The sequence below is a fragment of the Oncorhynchus nerka genome, linkage group LG22 (genome assembly GCF_034236695.1).
Source record: "Oncorhynchus nerka isolate Pitt River linkage group LG22, Oner_Uvic_2.0, whole genome shotgun sequence".
In the NCBI taxonomy this organism is placed as follows: domain Eukaryota; kingdom Metazoa; phylum Chordata; class Actinopteri; order Salmoniformes; family Salmonidae; genus Oncorhynchus; species Oncorhynchus nerka.
Genome location: NC_088417.1, coordinates 23,842,858 through 23,866,821, shown reverse-complemented (window position 1 = coordinate 23,866,821; position 23,964 = coordinate 23,842,858). Strand labels below are relative to the sequence as shown.

The 23,964-nt window shown below is 43.1% G+C and overlaps 1 protein-coding gene across 2 annotated transcripts in view; it reads left to right on the top strand.

Moving 5' to 3' along the window:
* The window catches only part of sema5a (sema domain, seven thrombospondin repeats (type 1 and type 1-like), transmembrane domain (TM) and short cytoplasmic domain, (semaphorin) 5A), a 209,006-nt gene that overhangs the window by 9,669 nt on the left and 175,373 nt on the right, over positions 1 to 23,964 (top strand). The window contains exon 2 of one of the 2 annotated variants that reach the window (XM_029626547.2): positions 3,284 to 3,334. The exons of the other annotated variant lie outside the window; for it this stretch is intronic. The gene's annotated coding sequence lies outside the window, so the exon portion shown is untranslated. The remainder of the gene's footprint in view (positions 1 to 3,283; positions 3,335 to 23,964) is intronic. 2 annotated transcript variants of the gene reach the window in all.

The following is a 23,964-nucleotide window of genomic DNA, read 5'->3' as shown; positions in this document are numbered from 1 at the left end:
AATGGGCCAAAATACCAGCAACAGTGTGTGAAAACCTTGTGAAGACTTACAGAAAACGCTTGACATCTGTCATTGCCAACAAAGGGTATTTAACAAAGTATTGAGATAAACTTTTGTTATTGACCAAATACTTATTTTCCACCATCATTTGCAAATAAATTAATTAAAAATCCCCCAATGTGATTTTCTGGATTTGTTTTCCCTCATTTTGTCTGTCATAGTTGAAGTGTACCTATGATGAAAATTACAGGCCTCTCTCATCTTTTTAAGTGGGAGAACTTGCACAATTGGTGGCTTACTAAATATTTTTTTGCCCCACTGTATATGAAATACAAATCGTAAAGAGAGAAATAGTCCTATAATTTATATAATAACTACAACCTAAAACCTCTTACCTGGGAATATTGAAGACTCGTCTTAAAACGAACCACCAGCTTTCATATGTTCTCATGTTCTGAGCAAGGAACTTAAACGTTAACTTTCGTACATGGCACATATTGCACTTTTACTTTCTTCTGCAACACTTTGTTTTTGCATTATTTAAACCAAATTGATCATATTTCATTATTCATTTGAGGCTAAATTGATTTAAGTTAAGTTAGAATAAGTGTTCATTCAGTATTGTTGTAGTTGTCATTATTATCATTATTTGTTGTAGTTGTCATTATTACAAATACATTTTTTTTAAAATCGGCTGATTAATCGGTATCGGCTTTTTTGGTCCTCCAATAATCGGTATCTGTATCGGCGTTGAAAAATCATAATTGGTCGACCTCTAAAATAAACAATAAAAAATGTACAGTAAGTATTACACTCACAAAAGTTCCAAAAGAATGAAGAGAATTCAAATGTCATATTATGTCTATATACAGTTTTGTAATGATGTGTAGCTATGATTTTCTTCCTAGGTTCCTTCCTAGGTTCTGGCCTTTCTAGGGAGTTTTTCCTAGTCACCGTGCTTCTACACCTGCATTGCTTGCTGTTTGGGGTTTTAGGCTGGGTTTCTGTACAGCACTTTGAGATATCAGCTGATGTACGAAGGGCTATATAAATACATTTGATTTGATTTGATGTGCAAATAGTACAAAAGGGAAAATAAATTAACATAAATATAGGTTGTATTTACAATGGTGTTTGTTCTTCACTGGTTGCCCTTTTCTTGTGGCAACAGGTCACAAATCTTGCTGCTGTGATTGCACACTGTGGTATTTCACCCAATAGTTATGGGAGTTTATCAAAATTGGATTTCTTTTAGAATTCTTTGTGGGTCTGTGTAATCTGAGGGAAATGTCTCTAATATGGTCATACATTTGCCTGGAGGTTAGGAAATGCAGCTCAGTTTCCACCTCATTTTGTGGGCAGTGTGCACATAGCATGTATTCTCTTTAGAGCCAGGTCTGACTACGGTGGCCTTTCTCAATAGCAAGGCTATGCTCACTGAGTCTGTACATAGTCAACGCTCTCCTTAAGTTTGGGTCAGTCACAGTGGTCAGGTATTTTGTCACTGTACCCTATGTTTAGGGCCAAATAGCATTATAGTTTGCTCTGTTTTTTTCGTGAATTCTTTCCAATGTGTCAAGTAATTATCTTTTTGCTTTTTCATGATTTGGTTGGGTATAATTATTTTGCTGGCATGGGGACCAGCTTGCTTAGGGGGCTCTTCTCCAGGTTAATTTCTCTGTAGGTGAAGGCTTTGTTATGTAAGGTTTGGGATTCGCTTCCTTTTAGGTGGTTAAATTAATGGCTCTTTTCTGGATTTTGATAACTAGCGGGTATCGCCCTACTTCTGCTCTGCATGCATTATTTGGTGTTTACATTGTACACAGAGGATATTTTTTCAGAATTCTGCATGAAGAGTCTCAATTTGGTGTTTTTCCCATTTTGTGAATTCTTGATTGTTTAGCGAACCCCAGACCTCACAACCATAAAGGGCAATGGGTTATTACTGATTCCAGCATTTTTAGCCAGATCCTAATTTTATGTTCCTTTTGATGGCATAGAAGGCCCTTCTAGTGGTTAGAGCGTTGGGCCAGAAACCGAAAGTTTGCTGGATCTAATCCCCGAGCTGATAAGGTAAAAAGCTGTTGTTCTGCCCCTGAGCAGGGCAGTTAACCTCTAGCGTCGAGCAATCCCGTATCCGGGAGCGTAAACATAGTCACAAGCTCATTACCATAACGCATTCATGAAAATCGCAAATGAAATGAAATAAATATATTCAAACACAAGCTTAGCCTTTTGTTAACAACACTGTCATCTCAGATTTTCAAAATATGCTTTTCAACCAAAGCTACACAAGCATTTGTGTAAGAGTATTGATAGCCTAGCATAGCATTAAGCCTAGCATTCAGCAGGCAACATTTTCACAAAAACAAGAAAAGCATTCAAATAAAATCATTTACCTTTGAAGAACTTTGGATGTTTTCAATGACGAGACTCTTAGTTAGATAGCAAATGTTCATTTTTTCCAAAAATACTATTTGTGTAGACGAAATAGCTCTGTTTTGTTCATCACGTTTGGCTAAGAAAAATACCGGAAAATGCAGTCACTTACAACGCCAAACTTTTTTCCAAATTAGCTCCATAATATCGACAGAAACATGGCAAAATGTTGTTTAGAATCAATCCTCAGGGTGTTTTTCACATATCAATTCGATAGTCTATCAGAAGCAAACGGAAAAATACTGCAGCTGGAGATTACGCAATAATTGCGACAGAGGACACCAAGCGACCACCTGGTAGATGTAGTCTCTTATGGTCAATCTTCCAATGATATGCCTACAAATACGTCACAATGCTGCAGACACCTTGGGGAAAATGTGGAAAACATAAGCTGACTCCTAGCTCCTTCACAGCCATATAAGGAGTCATTGGCATGAGGCGATTTTAAAAAATGTGGCACTTCCTGATTGGATTTTTATCTGGGTTTTTACTGTAACATCAGTTCTGTGGCACTCACAGACAATATCTTTGCAGTTTTGGAAACGTCAGAGTGTTTTCTTTCCAAAGCTGTCAATTATATGCATAGTCGAGCATCTTTTCGTGACAAAATATCTTGTTTAAAACGGGAACGTTTTTCATCCAAAAATTAAAATAGCGCCCCCTTATATCCAAGAAGTTAACCCACTGTTCCCCCGGGTGCCGAAGACGTGTATGTCGATTAAGGCAGACCCCCGGCACCTCTCTGATTCAGAGGGGTTGGGTTAAAAACGGAAGACACATTTCATTTGAATGCATTCAGTTGTACAACTGACTAGGTATCCCCCTTTCTTGCCTTGTCTCTCAGATCGTTGACAGCTTTGTGGGAGTTACCAGTGGCGCTGATGTTAAGGCCGAGGTATGTATCGTTTTTTTGTGTGCTCTAGTGCAACAGTGTCTAGATTAAATTTGTATTCGTGGTCCTGGCAACTGGACCTTTTTTGGAACACCATTATTGTTGTCTTACTGAGATTTACTGTTATGGCACAAGTCTGACAGAATCTGTGCAGAATATCTAGGTGCTGTTGAAGGCCCTCCTTGGTTGGGGACAGAAGCACCAGATCATCCGCAAACAGTAGACCTTTAACTTCAGATTCTAGTTGGGTGAGGCCGGCTGCTGCAGACTGTTCTAGTGCCCTCTCCAATTTGTTGATATATATGTCGAAGAGGGTAGGGCTTTAGCTGCATCCCTGTCTCACCTGCCGGCCCTGTGGAAAAAAAGTGTTTTTTTTGCCAATTTTAATCGCATACTTGTTGTTTGTGTAAATTGATTTTTTAATGTTGTATGTTTCTCCCCCAACACCACTTTCCATCAATTTGTATAGCAGGCCATCGTGCCAAATTGAGTCGAAAGCTTTTTTGAAATCAACAAAGCATGAGAAGACTTTGCCTTTGTTTTTGGTTTGTTTGTTTGTCTCTCTCTTTTTCTCGCTCTGTCTATTTCTCTCTCTCGCTCTGTTTCTCTCTCTTTTCTCTCTCTCTCGCTCTCTCTACCTCCCTCTCTGCCACTTTCCCTCTCTCCCTCTCTCTCTCTCTCCTCTATTTCTCACTATCTCTCTCTAAGTGAGATGAATTGGAGTCAATGAGAGGATCTTTTCATAGCCTCTTGTAGTCGTATTTCAGTTCTGTCCTGTGTGTTTCGCACAGCAGCCTGTGGCCTGGAGTTTATCCTAAACGTAAGAGACATAGCTCTTGCACCTTCTACAGAGCAGCTCAGTACTGTAGAAATGTCAAACCCATCAGATTTAATTTTTATTTCACTTTTATTTAACCAGGTTGGCCAGTTGAGAACAAGTTCTCATTTACAACTGTGACCTGGCCAAGATAAAGCAAAGTGGTGCGGCAAAAACAACAACACAGAGTTACACATAAACAAACATTCAGTCAATAACACAAAGAAAAAATCTATGTACAGTGTGTGCAAATGTAGAAGAGTAGGGAGATAAGGCAATAAATAGGCCATAAAGACCTATAATTACAATTTAGCATTAACACTGGAGTGATAGATGTGCAGATGATGATGTGCAAGTCGAGATACTGGGGTGAAAAAGAGCAAGAAGATAAATAACAATATGGGGATGAGGTAGTTGGGTGTGCCATTTATAGATTGGCTGCTCTGACAGCTTATGCTTAAAGTTAGAGAGGGAGATACAGTGGGGAGAAGAAGTATTTGATACACTGCCGATTTTGCAGGTTTTCCTACTTACAAAGCATGTAGAGGTCTGTAATTTTTATCATAGGTACACTTCAACTGTGAGAGATGGAATCTAAAACAAAAATCCAGAAATTCACATTGTATGATTTTTAAGTAATTAATTTGCATTTTATTGCATGACATAAGTATTTGATACATCAGAAAAGCAGAACCTAATATTTGGTACAGAAACCTTTGTTTGCAATTACAGAGATCATACGTTTCCTGTAGTTCTTGACCAGGTTTGCACACACTGCAACAGGGATTTTGGCCCACACATATTGGAGGAGATCCTTCAGGTTTCGGGGTTGTCGCTGGACAATACGGACTTTCAGCTCCCTCCAAAGATTTTCTATTGGGTTTAGGTCTGGAGACTGGCTAGGCCACTCCAGGACCTTGAGATGCTTCTTACGGAGCCACTCCTTAGTTGCCCTGGCTGTGTGTTTCGGGTCGTTGTCATGCTGGAAGACCCAGCCACGACTCATCTTCAATGCTCTTACTGAGGGAAGGAGGTTGTTGGCCAAGATCTCACGATACACGGCCCCATCCATCCTCCCCTCAATACGGTGCAGTCATCCTTTCCCCTTTGCAGAAAAGCATCCCCAAAGAATGATGTTTCCACCTCCATACTTCACGGTTGGGATGGTGTTCTTGGGGTTGTACTCATCCTTCTTCTTCCTCCAAACACGGCGAGTGGAGTTTAGACCAAAAAGCTCTATTTCTGTCATCAGACCACACGACCTTCTCCCATTCCTCCTCTGGATCATCCAGATGGTCATTGGCAAACTTCAGACGGGCCTGGACATGCGCTGTCTTGAGCAGGGGGACCTTGCGGGATTTTAATCCATGACGTCGTAGTGTGTTACTAATGGTTTTCTTTGAGACTGTGGTCCTAGCTCTCTTCAGGTCATTGACCAGGTCCTGCCGTGTAGTTCTGGGCTGATCCCTCACCTTCCTCATGATCATTGATGCCCCACGGGGTGAGATCTTGCAGGGAGTCATCTTGAACTTCTTCCATTCTTGCGCCAACAGTTGTTGCCTTCTCACCAAGCTGCTTGCCTATTGTCCTGTAGCCCATCCCAGCATTGTGCAGGTCTACAATTTTACCCCTGATGTCCTTACACAGATCTCTGGTCTTGGCCATTGTGGAGAGGTTGGAGTCTGTTTGATTGAGTGTGTGGACAGGTGTCTTTTATACAGGTAATGAGTTCAAACAGGTGCAGTTAATACAGGTAATGAGTGGAGAACAGGAGGGCTTCTTAAAGAAAAACTAACAGGTCTGTGAGAGCCGGAATTCTTACTGTTTGGTAGGTGATCAAATACTTATGTCATGCAATAAAATGCTAATTAATTACTTAGAAATCATACAATGTGATTTTCTGGATTTGTGTTTTAGATTCTGTCTCTCACAGTTGAAATGTACCTATGATAAAAATTACAGACCTCTACATGCTTTGTAAGTAGGAAACACTGCCGATTTTGCAGGTTATCAAATACTTGTTCTCCCCACTGTATAATACTTTTTCTTCAATTCGTTTCAGTCATTGGCAGCAGAGAACTGGAAGGAAAGGCGGCCAAAGTAAGTGTTGGGTTTGGGGATGACCAGTGAAATATACTTGCTGGAGCGCGTGTGCTGCGGGCGGGTGTTGCTATGTTGACCAGTGAGCTGAGATAAGGTGGGACTTTACCTAGCAAAGACTTATAGATGACCTGGAGCCAGTGGGTTTGGTGACTAATATGTAGCGAGGGCCAACCAATGAGAGCTGTGGTGGGTAGTAAATAGGATTTGGTGACAAAAGAGATAGACTACATCCAGTTTGCTGAGTAAAGTGTTGGAGGCTGTTTTGAAAATGGGTTATCGCCGAAGTCAAGGATCGGTAGGATGGTCAGTTCTACGAGGGTATGTTTGGCAGCATGAGTGAAGGAGGCTTTGTTGCGAAAAAGGAAACCAATTCTAGATTTAATTTTGGATTAGAAGGCCTCCCGGGTGGCGCAGTGGTCTAGGGCATTGCATCGCAGCGCTAGCTGTGCCACCAGAGACTCTGGGTTCGTGCCCAGGCTCTGTCGGAGCCGGCCGCGACCGGGAGGTCTGTGGGGCGACGCACAATTGGCCTAGCGTCATCCGGGTTAGGGAGGGTTTGGCCTGGTAAGGATATCCTTGTCTCATCGCGCACCAGCGACTCCTGTGGCGGGCCGGGCGCAGTGCACACTAACCAAGGTCACCAGGTGCACAGTGTTTCCTCCGACACATTGGTGTGGCTGGCTTCCGGGTTGGATGAGCGCTGTGTTAAACCTCTTGGGGCTAGGGGGCAGAATTTTCACTTTTGGATAAATAGCATTCCCAATTTCAGCTTCCTGCTACTCATGCGAAGAATATAAGATATGCATATTATTCATAGATTTGGATAGCAAACACTCGGAAGTTTCTAAAACAGTTTGAATTATGTCTGTGAGTATAACAGAACTTATGTAGCAGGCAAAACCCCGAGGACTAACTGTTCAGATTTTTTTTTGTGCCTCTCTCTGTTCCCTGAGGTGTTATTGCCAAGGGATATTTTTAGGAACCTGTTTTCAGTTCCTTCCGCTTCCACTGGATGTCACCAGTCTTTGAAATTTGGTTGAGGTTATTCCTTTGTGCAATGAAGAAGTAGGCCAACTAGGAACTGGGTACACTTTTGTGAGTTGCGCAAGACGTGAGAAGTGGCGCTGGTTTGTTTTCATTCCTGTATTGAACACAGATTGCCCTGTCTACAATTTGATCGATTATTAACGTTTAAAAATACCTAAAGTTGTATTCCAAAAGTAGTTTGAAATATTTTGGCAAAGTTCATAGGCAACTTTTGAAATATTTTGTAGTGACGTTGCATTTTTTGTAAGCTGTTTTTTTCTGGATCAAACGCGCTTTATAAATTAACACTTTGGATATATATGGACGGAATTAATTGAACAAAAGGACCAATTGTGATGTTTATGGGACATATTGGAGTGCCAATAAAAGAAGCTCGTCAAAGGTAATGCATGTTTTATATTTTATTTCAGCGTTTTGTGTAGCGCCTGCAGTGTTGAAATATGCTAACTCCTTTGTTTACTGCTGGTGTAGATGGTGCAGGCTATCAGATAATAGCTTCTTATGCTTTCGCCGAAAAGCATTTTTAAAATCTGACACGTTGGCTGGATTCACAACGAGTGTAGCTTTAATTGAGTATCTCACATGTGTGATTTAATGAAAGTTTGAATTTTATAGTATTTTATTTGAATATGGCGCTCTGCATTTTCCCTGGCAATTGGCCAGCGTCCCGCCTATCCCTAACTAGTTTTAAGAAGCAGTGCGGCTTGGTTGGGTTGTGTTTCGGAGGACGCATGGCTTTCGACGTTCGTCTCTCCCGAGCCCGTACGAGAGTTGTAGCGATGAGACAAGATAGTAATTACTACAATTGGATACCACGAAATTGGGGAGAACAAGGGGGTAAAATATGTAAAAAAATATATATATATATTTTGGGGATTGGAGATGCTTAATGTAAGCGTTTGTATTTGGGGTTGTCCACATATTCTATGTCAGAACCGTCCAGAGTAGTGATGCTAGTCGGGCAGGCAGGTTCGGGCAGCAATCGGTTGAAGAGCATGCATTTCGTTTTACTAGCATTTAAAAGCATTTGGAGGCCACGGAAGGAGTGTTGTATGGCATTGAAGCTCGTTTGGAGGTTTGTTCGTGACATAGTGTCCAAAGAAGGGCCAGATGTATACAGAATGGTGTCGTCTGTAGAAGACTATAGAAACACGGTAAATGTTTTAAATGGATCCTAAATCCTTAGGGATGGTGCATCCTGTGTCATATCTAGATTGTGCGTGTCTTTACGATAAGCAAGCCTTTTAATGCAGCAGCGTTTAAGTCTATGCGAGATTCATTAATCGCGTGGCTGCCTAGCCAGAGCAAGGCAGAAGGCAGCTAATTTGATCAGTGGATGAGATTTGAGTACGGAGCCTTCTTTAATCTTTGGCTAATGAAAAAAATGTATCTTAGCTTTGAAATCGTTATGAAAGGGTAATTAAGAAGATATCTTCTGAAAGATTTATCGTTAGTGAAAATGCATTTGGTGAATGGTAATGATATTTAAAAAGATGCGCCAATGGATGACAGAAATAAAAACCTCTCAGCTGAACTTTTGGGGAGATTGTGTGATCATATCAAAAAGAGAATACTGTGCCGACTGAGGAGAGGCCGATTGTCTGAGAAAGATGCACAGAAAGAGGTGAGACCGAATAGGAGGACGATAAAGATTGGAAGAGAATGGTGAGAAAAGGAAACAGAGAAAGAGGTTTCCGGTGCATAGCCTACAGGGAGGGAGATGCAGCTTAATGTAGTGTTTTTTTCTCCATATGCACTGGACTGGGTGTTCCCAGGGGCCCCAGCTGCTCTCTGTCTGTGGACTCCATATATCACTAACACAGACCTACACAGGTGAGGGAGGGAGGAAGAGAAGGAGGGATGGAGCTTGAGAGAGGGAGGGAGAGAGAGAAAGTGGGATAGAGAGACAGGGGGAGGGTGGAAGAGAAAGAGGAAGTAGCTCTCTGTCTAGAGATATGAATTAATGAAAGGAGCTGGTACGTGGTCTACCAGTCAGTTCTCCACATGTCTGGCTTTAAATACAGTCTGCTTTTCTAATAAGCACACTCTCAGGGCACACACTCCTTGCGTACGCCAGTCCACACAGACGCTCACACACACATGGACACACCTCCCCCCCATTGTGCTCCCCAAACTGTCTCACACACACACACACACACACACACACACACACACACACACACACACACACACACACACACTGCGGCTCCAGACAAGGGCTCCTGTGAGTGTGTGTGTGTGTGTGTGGGGTGGGGGGCATGCGTGTGTCTGTCCCTATAGACACAGTGCTGTCTCTGTCCTAAAGGTGGACCACAGGCAGGATGTGTGGTCTGAACCGTTGGCTCTGCATAACATGTCTCTATTCTGCCCTGAAAGAACTGCTCAGTCAAAAGGCCATGTGGGCATGGGATGTTTTAACAGTGGAAAACCACAGCTCCGTGTTGAACGCACCTCAGTGACATGATAGTTAGATTAGGGAGCTGCGTTCAAGATAAATAGTTATTTGGAGTTGAATGCTACTGTAGTCTGTTGTATGAGCGCAGGTTTAAAGTTACTCACTTTGTGTGGGGTGAGATTTCCTAACAGTATAGTACAGTATGTATGGTACACTTGCCTATCAATCGTCTAGCCATGTATTGTGTTAACCGACAGCTCATGCACTTGAGACGATGTATAACCCTCGGTTAACCCGAAAGACAATTGAGAAACTTGAGCGTTATCACGAGGAGTGCCCCTTTTTCCAGACACTATTAGTAACCGGTACACCAGTCTGATTTGGCTGGTTGTGAAACAAGAGAGTGTGATGCCTATTCTGGTGTATTTGAAACCTACTGAGATTTGGAGGCAGGTACATTCGAAAGCTGACTCTGTCCTGTTCTTTTCTGCCTCGTGTGCTGGGGACTGAACAGGGTTGTTTATTAAGGATTCTGTAGGTGGCACAGCATTTTTCCTGACAACTGCTGAAGAGTTTGTTTATACTCTTAAACAAGCAGGCAGGTTCATGGACACACACACACACACAGACACACACAGAGAGAGAGAGGTTGTCTTGGTATCTGACATGTGGACCAGCACCAAGCCCCTGGGCCACAGAGGAGACCTGACAGGAGAGAGGGAGGAAGGAGGGAGAGAGATAAAGAAAGGGATTGAGAGAGAAAGAGAACAAAGAGATGTGCTCTCTGTTTCTGTGTGTACTTTGCTAATAACTATTCAATCCGTATCCAAACATTTGGAGTCCGATAATCCAAATCCGGCAGGACCAAGCATGACTCTGATGCTATCATTAACATCCCTGCTTTTCCATTGCAACAAAGCCCTCCAGACATCGGGTCATTTCCATGTAAAAGGACCCATGAGACACTTTTTTTCAACCATTTTCCATACTAAAACTTAGGAATAAGCAAAGACCTCTGGTCACAGATGGAAAAGGGGTCTTAAAAAACATTACTAAAATGTATTAGAAATGCATGAAAACACAATAATGTTTTGCAGAAATTATTTGACTAGTGTCTTGTAATTCTGTTACCAAAAAACCCAGGTATCTTTCAGATATTTTCTCATTTCTCATGAGGAGGGAGGATTATGAAAGTTCATAGAAGTAACAAGGAAAGGTAGACCTACCAATTAGGTATTGTTTTTTTAAAATGAAATATTAAATGATTAAAACATTTCACTCTGTTACCAAATCAGTAACTGATTGATCAGAAAATCTGTAACAGAATGACGGCATTTGAATTGGGCAAAATGAGAAATCATAGTAGTCACAAACTACAGTGCAGTAGAGTAAAGTACAGTAGAGTACAGTAGAGCACACATGAGTGTGCTTTTTAAAATAATTGTACCAATATGTTATTTGGCTCATTTCCGGAGGTGAAAAGGACATTTCAAATGGTGTCAGCATAATTTAATTTTCATTCATTTTGGAGTAGAATGTCCTTTTGAAATGTAATCAGAACTGAGCTTCTCAGATCTTCAACCCCCTCCCCCCCCCCTTTGACCTTTCCCACTGCTACATATGTTAAAACTGACCTTTCCCACTGCTACATATGTTAAAACTGACCTTTCCCACTGCTACATATGTTAAAATTGACCTTAGATAAGTATAGAGGCGATTTGCTTCCTCCTTCACTGGGCTGAGATTCTTGGAGAGACAAAGCACGTAGAAAGTCAATACCAGATCCGCTCTCTAGAGAGGCTGGTGTCATTTATTTTTCATGCCTGAAAATGGTTTTCCAGTGCTAAATCTATACCGTACGTTTCTGTGAAATGCATTTAAACTCTAAGTGGGATGACTTTTGAATGAAATAAGAGAAATACTTATAGCTGATTAAAATTGATTCCCCTAATGATAGTGATTAATCATTGTCCTTGTGCTACGATGAGAATACAAGAGGTCCAAAACAAGCCTGAATCTGGATGTACGGTAGATGATGCAGAATATTTATAGATAGCCTGTTTGTTTCTCATGCTTCTCTGTTTTCAGAAATTTTTGCTTTACCAGCCATCCTGAGGACTCACGGCTGGGTTAGAGAGGCCGGCGGCTTGGTTAGATAGTCCTGTGGCTGGGTTAGAGAGATCTCACGTCTGGGTTAGAGAGATCTCACGGCTGGGTTAGAGAGATCTCACGGCTGGGTTAGAGAGGTCTCACGGCTGGGTTAGAGAGGTCTCACGGCTGGGTTAGAGAGATCTCACGGCTGGGTTAGAGAGGTCTCACGGCTGGGTTAGAGAGGTCTCACGGCTGGGTTAGAGAGGTCTCACGGCTGGGTTAGAGAGATCTCACGGCTGGGTTAGAGAGATCTCACGGCTGGGTTAGAGAGGTCTCACGGCTGGGTTAGAGAGGCCGGCGGCTGGGTTAGAGAGATCTCACGGCTGGGTTAGAAAGATCTCACGGCTGGGTTAGAGAGGCCGACGGCTGGGTTAGAGAGGTCTCACGGCTGTGTTGGAGAGGCCGGCGGCTAGGTTAGAGAGGTCTCACGGCTGGGTTAGAGAGATCTCACGGCTGGGTTAGAGAGCTCTAACGGCTGGGTTAGAAAGATCTCACGGCTGGGTTAGAGAGGCCGACGGCTGGGTTAGAGAGGTCTCACGGCTGTGTTGGAGAGGCCGGCGGCTGGGTTAGAGAGGTCTCACGGCTGGGTTAGAGAGGTCTCACGGCTGGGTTAGAGAGGTCTCGCGGCTGGGTTAGAGAGATCTCACGGCTGGGTTAGAGAGATCTCACGGCTGGGTTAGAGAGGTCTCACGGCTGGGTTAGAGAGGTCTCACGGCTGGGTTAGAGAGGCCGGCGGCTGGGTTAGAGAAGTCTCATGGCTGGGTTAGAGAGTTCTCACGGCTGGGTTAGAAAGATCTCACGGCTGAGTTAGAGAGATCTCACTGCTGGGTTAGAGAGATCTCACTGCTGGGTTAGAGAGGTCTCACGACTGGGTTAGAGAGGCAGGAAGTACAGGCTCAGGTTTCAACAGAGACTGGTTCCAACTTCCCAAAGATGGCTATATGTTACAATGGTAATGAGATGACAGGACTGGGTTTACCCTTGAGATTATAACTTTCTAGTGTTGAGCATCGAAACATCGTATTCAAATCAGGCAGGGTGGTTGTTTTGCCACACCCCAGCAACTTCCTCCTACCTGTTTTGATTGAATAGTGTAATAACACTAAGTAGCTAAGGAGGGGCTATTCAGCGGAACCATATCCTGTTGCACCACACTAAAAATAGCTTCCTGCACCCCTCTGAAGCAAAGTTCAGAGTTATGTGGGATCCTCTCTCTCTCTCTTTATTGGCATGGGAAACTTATATTTACTTTGCCAAAGTAAGTGAAAAAGATAATAAACAAAAGGGAAATAAACAAAAAATGAACAGTTAACATTACACATTTTAGATGTCATATTATGGCTATATGCAAATAGTTAAAGTACAAAAGGGAAAATAAATCAACATAAATATAGGTTGTATTTACAATGGTATTTGTTCTTCTTTGGTTTCCCTTTTCTTGTGGCAACAGGTCACAAATCTTGCTGCTGTGATGGCACACTGTGGTATTTCACTCAATAGTTATAGGAGTTTATCAAAATTGGATTTGTTATCGAATTCTCTCTTTCTCTCTCTCTCTCTCTCTCTCTCCTCTATGAGCCTCTTCACACTAGACTTTTCATAATAATACAGTCGGCTACACATATTACTCAAATGTAAACTTGTGTACTTACTACGTCTCGACTGATACCTCCAGAGCATTACACTCCCCCGATAGTTGCCCGCCTTGAAGCAGGGCAGTGTAAACACAATTGTCTCATTGAGCCAACACTCCTACAGTATAAATGGAAATAGCAGAGCAATGTTATTAAAAAAGCTGATATGTATAGACATTTTTCTAATATTTCAGACTTGTTTTTTTGTTTGTTTTTTGTTTTTTTACCTGAAAAAATATCAGCCTGTTACATACTGAAATTATTTTAGTAGCTGCCGGCTGCACTGAACCAAGTAAAACTACGGAAGCCCATCCTCACCACCAACGGTTGTAAAATGTAGATCATACAAATAGGGGCCCAGAGTTTTTCCTGATCTGGTAGTAGGCCAACTTAACTAACTCCCGACCCTGGCTGTAGGGTAGGACATAGTAATGAATCAGCTTTATATGGCCTACGATAGGACCAGATTATTTTTCTTATCAGGTCATATGGTTAAAAAAAAACTTCTGGAAAATCTCCTGGCCCTAGGGAGGACGAATACATTCAACCCCTTTACACAGACAAAGAGACAACTGCGATTGGACAATAAAACGAACAGGGCTGAGCTGGCTGTATGCAGGTTGAATGGTGTAGGCCTTTGCATCTGTAATTAAAAATATACTCATACAGTATGTCATCACTATTGTGTTGATTGATTCATTCCAGTCAATAATGTTTGATTAAAAAAGCCTAGGAGGCCTAGCCACCCGAAGTTTGAAAATAAACCACATTAGATCACATTCACATTTTCTCAGAACACAAATAAATAGGCCTATTTTTAAACTTGAAATACATATCTTAGGCTATGAAAACATTTCCCCTGGCCCAGATGGGATCATAGGCTTCTCTAGGTTACCTGCAGCTGTGGTTGTTATCAAAAGGAAGCCGGGTTTGTTGTAATTTCATAAGGTAGGCCTCCCGTACTTTAATATTCAAATGAGAGGGTTAATTGTTAATTTTTAATAGGCTAACGTTTCTTGATGAAGATAGGCTGTTGCCAACTCTGTGCATTTGTCCTGAAATGAAATGTTCTACAGAGAAAATAAAGCAAAGATGTCATGTGAATTGAATTGAAGGTGAAGTAGATAATATACAAAAGTGAAATGAACAGTAAACATTACACAGAAGTTACAAACGAATAAAGACATTTAAAATGTCATATTATGTCTACATACAGTGTTGTAACGATGTGAAAATAGTTAAAGTACAAATGGGAAAATAAATATGGGTTATATTTACAATGGTGTTTGTTCCTTTTCTTGTGGCAACAGGTCACACACCTTGCTGCTGTGATGGCACACTGTGGTATGTCACCCTGAGGGAAATATGTGTCTCTAATATGGTCATACATTTGGCAGGAGGTTAGGAAGTGCAGCTCAGTTTCCAACTCATTTTGTGGGCCGTGTACATAGCCTGTCCTCTCTTTAGAGCCAGGTCTGCCTACGGCGGCCTTTCTCAATAGCAAGGTTATGCTCACTGAGTCTGTACATAGTCAACGCTCTCCTTAAGTTTGGGTCAGTCACAGTGGTCAGGTATTCTGTCACTGTACCCTATGTTTAGGGCCAAATGGCATTCTAGTTTGCTCTGTTTTTTCGTAAGTTCTTTCCAATGTGTCAAGTAATTATCTGCTTGTTTTCTCATGATTTGGTTGGGTCTAATTGTTTTGCTGTTATGGGGTTCTGTGGGGTCTGTTTGTGTTTGTGAACAGAGCCGGTGATGGCTTTGTTATGGAAGGTTTGGGAATCTCCCCCTTTTAGGTGGTTGTAAAATTTAACGGATCTTTTCTGGATTTTGATAATTATCGGGTATCGGTCTAATTCTGCTCTGCATTCATTATTTGGTGTTTTACGTTGAACACAGAGGATATCTTTGCAGAATCTCAATTTGGTGTTTGTTCCATTTTGTGAATTCTTGTTTGGTGGGTGAACCTCAGACCTCACAACCATAAAGGGAAATGTGTTCTATAACTGATTCAAGTATTTTTAGCCAGATCCTAATTGGTATGTCGAATTTTATGTTCCTTTTGATGGCATAGAATGCCTTTCTTGCCTTGTCTCTCAGATCGTTCACAGCTTTGTGGAAGTGACCTGTGGAGCTGATGTTTAGGTCAAGCTATAGCATGTCTAGTTTTTTTGTTTTTGTGTGCCCTCTCTCTCTCTCTCCACTCTACTCTCTGTTTTCTGGGAGTGAAAGAAGCCTCCTGGCACCAGTGGTTAAGGGTGGAGACAGAGAGGAAGTGTTTTACTTCACATCTTTGTATTGACTCTGGAAAAACAGTGAGACGGGAAGAAAGTGTTAAGGGTGAGTGAGGTTGAACTCAACTCTGTGTAGCTGTAGGCTATTGATTTCTATAGGTACTGATATTCCTATTGAGTTAAGTTGAGACTTCCCCTCCCTTGCTTTCTCTCTTTCACACCCTTCATCCCCTTTCTTTTTCAGGTCTCTAAATAATGCTAAAATACCATTCTCCTATTTGTTTACAATGCAATTTGTACTGCTTAATTTTTTATATTCAAATAAGAGTTTATTCCAAATTGAACAAACACCCCAACCTCTGTGTCATGGTTTAAACCATATTTCTCCGTGTTGCTTCACTTGTCCTCTCTGGACAGTCCCGTATCTCAGTGCCATTTCAGGTGTCCCAACTTTTCTACAAAAAAAGGTCATTTTGTCAGCGAGACGCATCAATTCATTCAGGCTACAAGAGTGTAGGCCCAATGACAATCGCCGAATGTCCTTACACTTTATGGTGTTTTGTAACAGCAGTTTCTTTCCATTCATCAAGTGGTGCGAGTGCACAGTGCTCTGTTTGGATGCTCAAATTATTTTGGTGTGGACAGGCATGCACAGGTAGCCTACTTTTTACAGTGATTTGTTTGACAATAAGATGAAAACATCAAAACTGATTGTGTTCATGCCAAATTAAAAGTTAATACAAAATAAAAGATATTTAAATGACATGTCTTTTCGATTAGGGCCATACATGTTTTGGACTGGGCCTAATAGTAAAGACGTTATTTAACGGTAAAAACATGTATATAACCAAATTAAAATGAGACCTACCGAATGTCACAGTATAATTCACACTGGTGTTAGGTGTTACGAAATACAGAACAGCAAGCCCCAGAACCCATTGCTGTTAGGTCTGACTCTGATAACTCTCAAAAGTCCACTTGGGTTCTCTCACCTTTACCGGAGACAAAAACTCAGACCTGTTATCTGTGGCACTAAACCTCACTCTCTCTCTCTCTCTCTCTCTCACACTCTCACTCTCACTCTCACACTCTCTCTCTCACACACACTCACACTCTCTCACATGCACACTCTCTCTCTCTCTCTCTTTCTCGTTCCCCCTCTCACCTTATTTCTGTTGCTCCCTCCCTCCCCCTCCCCCACTCTCCATCACTGTGCATGTCACAAATATCATCTAAATGATTCCTCATTCACTAAGTCAAATACAGGTTACTTTCTGGCCTGGTCCCATTGAGATATGAAAGAGGCATTCATGACTCACGGTAATTGATAGCTTTGAATGTGTCTGTCTCTGTGTGTGTCATATCATGGGCAGCCAGATAAGATACAAGATAGAATTATGGTAATTTGCAAGTTCACCTTTTCATCTTTTCCACTTGTTTGATTGTTATTTTTTTTAAAACATGTCTCGCCCCCTCTCCCTTAATCAATCATGAAACTCTATATGAACCGAAAGACCCCTTATACATTTGTGTGATTGTTGTAGTTGTTAAGAAAAGTCTCTCCTGTAATTGACAGACAGCTCGTGGTGAGTGGTGACTGAGCCATAGAGAATGTTCTAGTCAAGCTGATGGAGGCATAGCTGATTGTTAAGAAGGGAGATAAGGAATGAGGGAGAGCCCAATTTATTTATTTTACTAGGCAAGTCAGTTAAGAACAAATTCTTATTTTCAATGACAGCCTAGGAACAGTGGGTTCAGGGGCAGAACAACAGATTTTTACTTTGTCAGCTCGGGGATTCGATCTTGCAACTTTTCGGTTACTAGTTCAACGCTCTAACCACTAGGCTACCTGCCACCCCATAATGAAGGAGGGAGTGGTAGAGGGGGATAAGGAAGGAGGTAGAGGTAGAGGGGATAAGGAAGGAGGTAGAGGGGATAAGGAAGGAGGTAGAGGGGATAAGGAAGGAGGTAGAGGGGATAATGAAGGAGGTAGAGGGGATAAGTAAGGAGGTAGAGGGTGATACGGAAGGAGGGAGAGGTAGAGGGGGATAAGGAAGGAGGGAGAGGGGATAAGGAAGGAGCTAGAGGGGGATAAGGAAGGAGGGAAAGGTAGAAGGGGGAGAGGTAGAGGGGGATAAGGAAGGAGGGAGAAGTAGAGGGGATAAGGAAGGAGGGAGAGGTAGAGGGGGATAAGGAAGGAAGGAGAGGTAGAGGGGGATAAGGAAGGAGGGAGAGGTAGAGGGGGATAAGGAAGGAGGGAGAGGTAGAGGGGGATAATTGGGGTTAAGTTCACAAACTCTCTTGTACCAACCAGGCCTACAGTGATGGAATGTTCCACAGAAACATTTAGGAAGCATGTTCTGTTATTTCTGCCTGAGTAGTCAAGAGTTAGTTTCAGTGTGTGTGTGATCTCACATCTGGTCCCCCCCTCATCTCTCACTCCCACGCACACACACAAAGGAAAGGTGACAAGTTAAGGAGGATATTTAATCGGGACGCGAAAAGAGTAGATTGGAATGTGTGTGTGTGTGTGTTCCGGGAAAAGGGCGTTGTACACCTGGAGACCACATGTAGCCCCACACACACACACCACTGTGGACTTCAGTCATGAAAGTGAAGGGTGGTGGTGCTCATTAGGACGTTATTTATGAGAGCTCCACTACTTAATCACCTCCAGACACACTCATACAGCACAGTCAGCCCAATACTATGCACACACACACGCACAAACACACACGCGCACACACAGGGACAGGAACACACATGCTCTCTCTTTCTCTCACACACACACACACACACACAACACACACACACACACACACACACACACACACACACACACACACTATCGACAGAAGAATAACTCAAAGTCTAGAGAAAGGGGTGCCCCCAAGAAAAACTGCTGACATTAACAGTCTAGTCATCAGTGTGAAAGCTCTGCGTTTCTCTGTTGATGGAAACTTTGTGTCTTGTTTTGCACCTGGTTTTATTTGTGTTTTATTTACGAACTGCTTGGAAAATGAACCCCCACTCATTTCCCAAATTAGTCCAATTACACACACACACACACACACACACACACACACACACACACACACACACACACACACACTCGCCGAGGAAGTTTTACAGGCAATTTCCTCCTTACAAGGGTAGCATGTTTGTCTGATAAACCAGGGTGGAAACAAGGCGGAAACATAGAGACTTTGAATCTCTCCCTCTCACCCAATTTGAGGCTGTTTTATCTGGCTGTTTTTATTAGATTGGAGCTGTTTTCACAGTAAAATTAGCATATTTAGACATTCAAACGTAACAGATACTTTAGGTTTTAACAAGGTGTCTAGTTGGCACAACTTAGAGGGCTCTATTCAATCAGATCCGCTTTAGCCGACTTTGGCATAGTGGTTGTTTTGGTGTTGGAGGTGGAACTGTGTTAGAGCTGTCAAATCCACAAGCGGTTCCTGGCATTGTACTTAAAGTGGACATTGCCTTTGGCTGCACGGAGTCACATTAACCTTCTACGGCACACATTTAGGGTTTTTCCTATTTTTAGAAGGTTCTGGCATTATAATAATGTATCAATAATAATACAAATAAAACGTTTACCCCCACCCAGAATAGTTTTTTGTTGTCTCTGAAAATCTGATATTTTCAGAACATTTCTGAAGTGAAACATAGTAGAAACAAGTACTCTTTTCATGAGAAAATAAAAGTTGGGCTTATAAAAGAGTATTTCACTGCCTCTCAAACCTGATTATTGGGTCCATTCTTCCTAGCTGTCACTGTCCTCAAGTTCACTGTCCTCACTATCAGAGGGTAACTCCCCGATTTGGCTCCTTCCACCCATAGAATGTCCCTGTATCCATTGCCTGTGAATGTCAGTGGATATGTTGGCAAAAACATTAACCAAGGCCATCATTTTACAACAAATGACATGTCTTTTAATGAGCATGATATTGCCCTGAAAAGTAGCCTGGAGGCAACAACAAAAAGATTTGCTTAACTGCACAATTTTGCCCTGAGGCAACAAATAGTAATTATTATTTTTGGAATATATATATATATATATATATATTTAAATACGTTGAAAACCTATCAAATATGGTTCTTAAAAGGTTCCTGCACCAGCATTTTTTTTATCGTCAAGTTATCTCTATTTAAACATTCAAAAGAATGAAATGTATCCTTTGCTCACACCATGCGCTCACGTTGCTCTGCTTCCTGAAAGAAGGTCCCTCCCCCGTTTGATTATATCATACCAACTTCCGCACTGTGTTGATTTGTTTTTTACAGACATGTCATCACATATTGTCATGTCAGGGGCAAAAGGGATTTCTGTTGTCTGAGAGCAACGATGTTTAGTAGAGGGTTAAGAAAAATCCCATGCAGCCTTGTTTACAAATTCGAGCACTGGAATGTGAGATGTAATCTACACCTCGATTAGGCTGATAGAAATCCTCATTATTTAGTTTAATGATTTTCAATTTGAGCGTCATTATTTCTATAGAGCCTACACTTCGTTCTGAACTTCAAACACCAGTGGGACGAGTTTGGATTCGTGACCATGATCAAGAGCAGCGGCTCACCGATTTGACAGCTCCAGCAGTTCCACCTCCGACACGGCCAAAACATCAGCTGTGCGGGTGTCGGCTATCTGTTTGAATCTAGGCCTTAACCTCTTGACCTTGTCTATCCAGTATGATAACATCTAAGCTTAATGGATTTAGGTAAAGGTTTTATAAAGGAAAATAGAGCAGACATTCTGACATTTGTAATGTTTTTTCCCTTGATTAGACAAAATACCTATTCTGGCATTCTAGAGTATTTTAGTAGAAATAACATAAATAAACTGTAATAGTATCTTAAACCGTATACCCTGTAGGTATTTATAACTGTTGTGCTTCTGTGTATAGCAAGAGGGAGAGAAAAGGAGCGAGGCAGCTTGCATTATGGCTTCAGGAACTGTAGGTTTCTCCTGGTGTTTCCGTTCAGTGTAGAAAGTAACTCTTGCTTTTCCAGCTGCGTATGTCCGACTGCCGGTCTGCTTCACCCCTGGTCTGCCTCACCCCTGGTCTGCCTCACCCCCGGTCTGCCTCACCCCTGGTCTGCCTCACCCCCGGTCTGCCTCACCCCCGGTCTGCTTCACCCCCGGTCTGCCTCACCCCCGGTCTGCTTCACCCCCGGTCTGCTTCACCCCCGGTCTGCCTCACCCCTGGTCTGCCTCACCCCCGGTCTGCCTCACCCCTGGTCTGCCTCACCCCTGGTCTCACCCTTGGTCTGCCTCACTTTCCCACTGTCCTCTAACTTTGTTTTCTGTGTGGAGACCTTCCCTCTAGTCTTTGTTTTCTGTGTGGAGACCTTCCCTCTAGACTTAACTTTGTTTTCTGTGTGGAGACCTTCCCTCTAGTCTAACTTTGTTTTCTGTGTGGAGACCTTCCCTCTAGTCTAACTTTGTTTTCTGTGTGGAGACCTTCCCTCTAGTCTAACTTTGTTTTCTGTGTGGAGACCTGCCCTCTAGTCTGACTTTGTTTTCTGTGTGGAGACCTTCCCTCTAGTCTAACTTTGTTTTCTGTGTGGAGACCTGCCCTCTAGTTGAACTTTTTTCCATTCACAGTCACTCTCACCCTCCTCCCCTCCCCTCATCTCTCCTCTCCTCTATCTTCCTTCTTATTTCTCTGTCCTCCACCTCTCAACTTCCTTCTCATCTAGACCAGGGCCTTCTCTATCTCTAGCTCATTTTGGGCCTTCTCTATCTCTCTCTCTGTCTCTCTCTCTCTCTCTTTCAAATGTCATATTGTGTCTTTTTACAGTGTTGTAACGATGTGCAAATAGTTCAAGTACAAAATCAAAAATAAATAAACATAAATATGGGTTGTATTTACAATGGTGTTTGTTCTTCACTGGTTGCCCTTTTCTTGTGGCAACAGAGCACAAATATTGCTGCTGTGATTGCACACTGTGGTATTTCACCCAATATATATGTGGCAACTGGACCTTTTTGGAACACCATTATTTTTGTCTTACTGAGATTTACTGTCAGGGCCCAGGTCTGACAGAATCTGTGCAGAAGATCTAAGTGCTGCTGTAGGCCCTCCTTAGTTGGGGACAGAAGCACCAGATCATCAACAAACAGTAGACATTTGACTTCAAATTCTAGTTGGGTGAGGCTGAGTGTTGCAGACTGTTCTGGTGCCCTTGCCAATTCGTTGACATGTTTCACCCCACGGCCCTGTGGAAAGAAATGTGTGTTTTTGCCAATTTTTACCGCACACTTGTTGTTTGTGTTCATGGATTTTATAATGTTGTATGTTTTCCCCCAACACTACGTTCCATCAATTTGTATAGCAGAGCATGAGAAGACTTTGCCTTTGTTTTCGTTTGTTTGTTTGTCAATTAGGGTGTGCAGTGTGAATACGTGGTCTGTCATAAGGTAATTTGGTAAAAAGCCAATTTGACATTTGCTCAGTACATTGTTTTCACTGAGTCTGCTGTTAATGATAATGCAGAGGATTTTCCCAAGGTTGCTGTTGACGCATATCCCACGGTAGTTATTGTGGATTGGGGTGATCAGTCCTTGGTTCCAAATATTGGGGAAGATGCCAGAGCTGAGGATGATGATAAAGAGTTTAAGTATAGCCAATTGGAATCTGTGGTCTGTATATTTCATCATTTCATTTAGGATACCATTAACACTTTTTGGGTTGGAGGGTTTGTATTTTGTCCTATAGGTCCTTCAATATAATTGGAGAATCCAGTGGGTTCTGGTAGTATTTGTCTGTCTGACACACACACACACACGCACACACACAAAGAGAGAGATCCAAAACAGCCATCTACTAAAATATAATCCAAGTTTCAGACATAGAGCAGGTTTCAGCATGTAAATCATACAGCAGACCTAGACAGGAGATATAAGATATGACACACATACTGATACATCTGGTATACGTCTTTGTCCACATACAGCTCAGCGTTGGTCATGGTTATAAGTATCCTCTTTAGACATCAACCACAGTATGATAATAGAATGATGGTGATGATGAACTTGTGTGTTATCAGCAGAGGGGAGAAGGGGTAAGTCCATACAGGTAGACAACTTTAGACCAGTAAAACTCCACTGTTAAACTGTAACTCTGCACCCGCAGTGACACCGATACCACACTCCAGTGTGGTTAAACTGACACAAAGACAAAAACACTCTCCTTCTCTAGACAGACATCTGCTCCTACCCTACAATCACACACATGGACTCAGGGGCCCAGGGCTGCTGCTGCTCCACTGTGTTATCCCAGGTGCTCTTTATAGCAAGACACTCTCACCCCTTCACCCCCTGCCCCTCTCTGCCTCTCCTCACCTCTCCTTCCACACTCACCCCTTCACCCCCTGCTCCTCTCTCCCTCTCCTCACCTCTCCTTCCACTCTCACCCCTTCACCCCTGCCCCTCTCTCCCTCTCCTCACCTCTCCTTCCACTCTCACCCCTTCACCCCCTGCCCCTCTCTCCCTCTCCTCACCTCTCCTTCCACACTCACCCCTTCACCCCCTGCTCCTCTCTCCCTCTCCTCACCTCTCCTTCCACACTCACCCCATTCACCCCCTGCCCCTCTCTCCCTCTCCTCACCTCTCCTTCCACGCTCACCCCTTCACCCTCTGCTCCTCTCTCCCTCTCCTCACCTCTCCTTCCACACTCACCCCTTCACCCCTGCTCCACTCTCCCTCTCCCCTCACCTCTCCTTCCACACTCACCCCCTCACCCCTGCTCCTCTCTCCCTCTCCTCACCTCTCCTTCCACACTCACCCCTTCACCCCACGCTCCTCTCTCCTCTCCTCACCTCTCCTTCCACACTCACCCCTTCACCCCCTGCTCCTCTCTCTCTCTCCCTCACCTCTCCTTCCACACTCACCCCTTCACCCCGGGCTCCTCTCTCCGTCTCCTCACCTCTCCTTCCACACTCACCTCTTCACCCCTGCTCCTCTCCTCACCTCTCCTTCCACACTCACCCCTTCACCCCCTGCTGCTCTCTCCCTCTCCTCACCTCTCCTTCCACACTCACCCCTTCACCCCTGGCTCCTCTCTCCCTCTCCTCACCTCTCCTTCCACACTCACCCCTTCACCCCCTGCTCCTCTCTCCCTCTCCTCACCTCTCCTTCCACACTCACCCCTTCACCCCTGGCTCCTCTCTCCCTCCCTCACCTCTCCTTCTACACTCACCCCTTCACCCCCTGCTCCTCTCCTCACCTCTCCTTCCACACT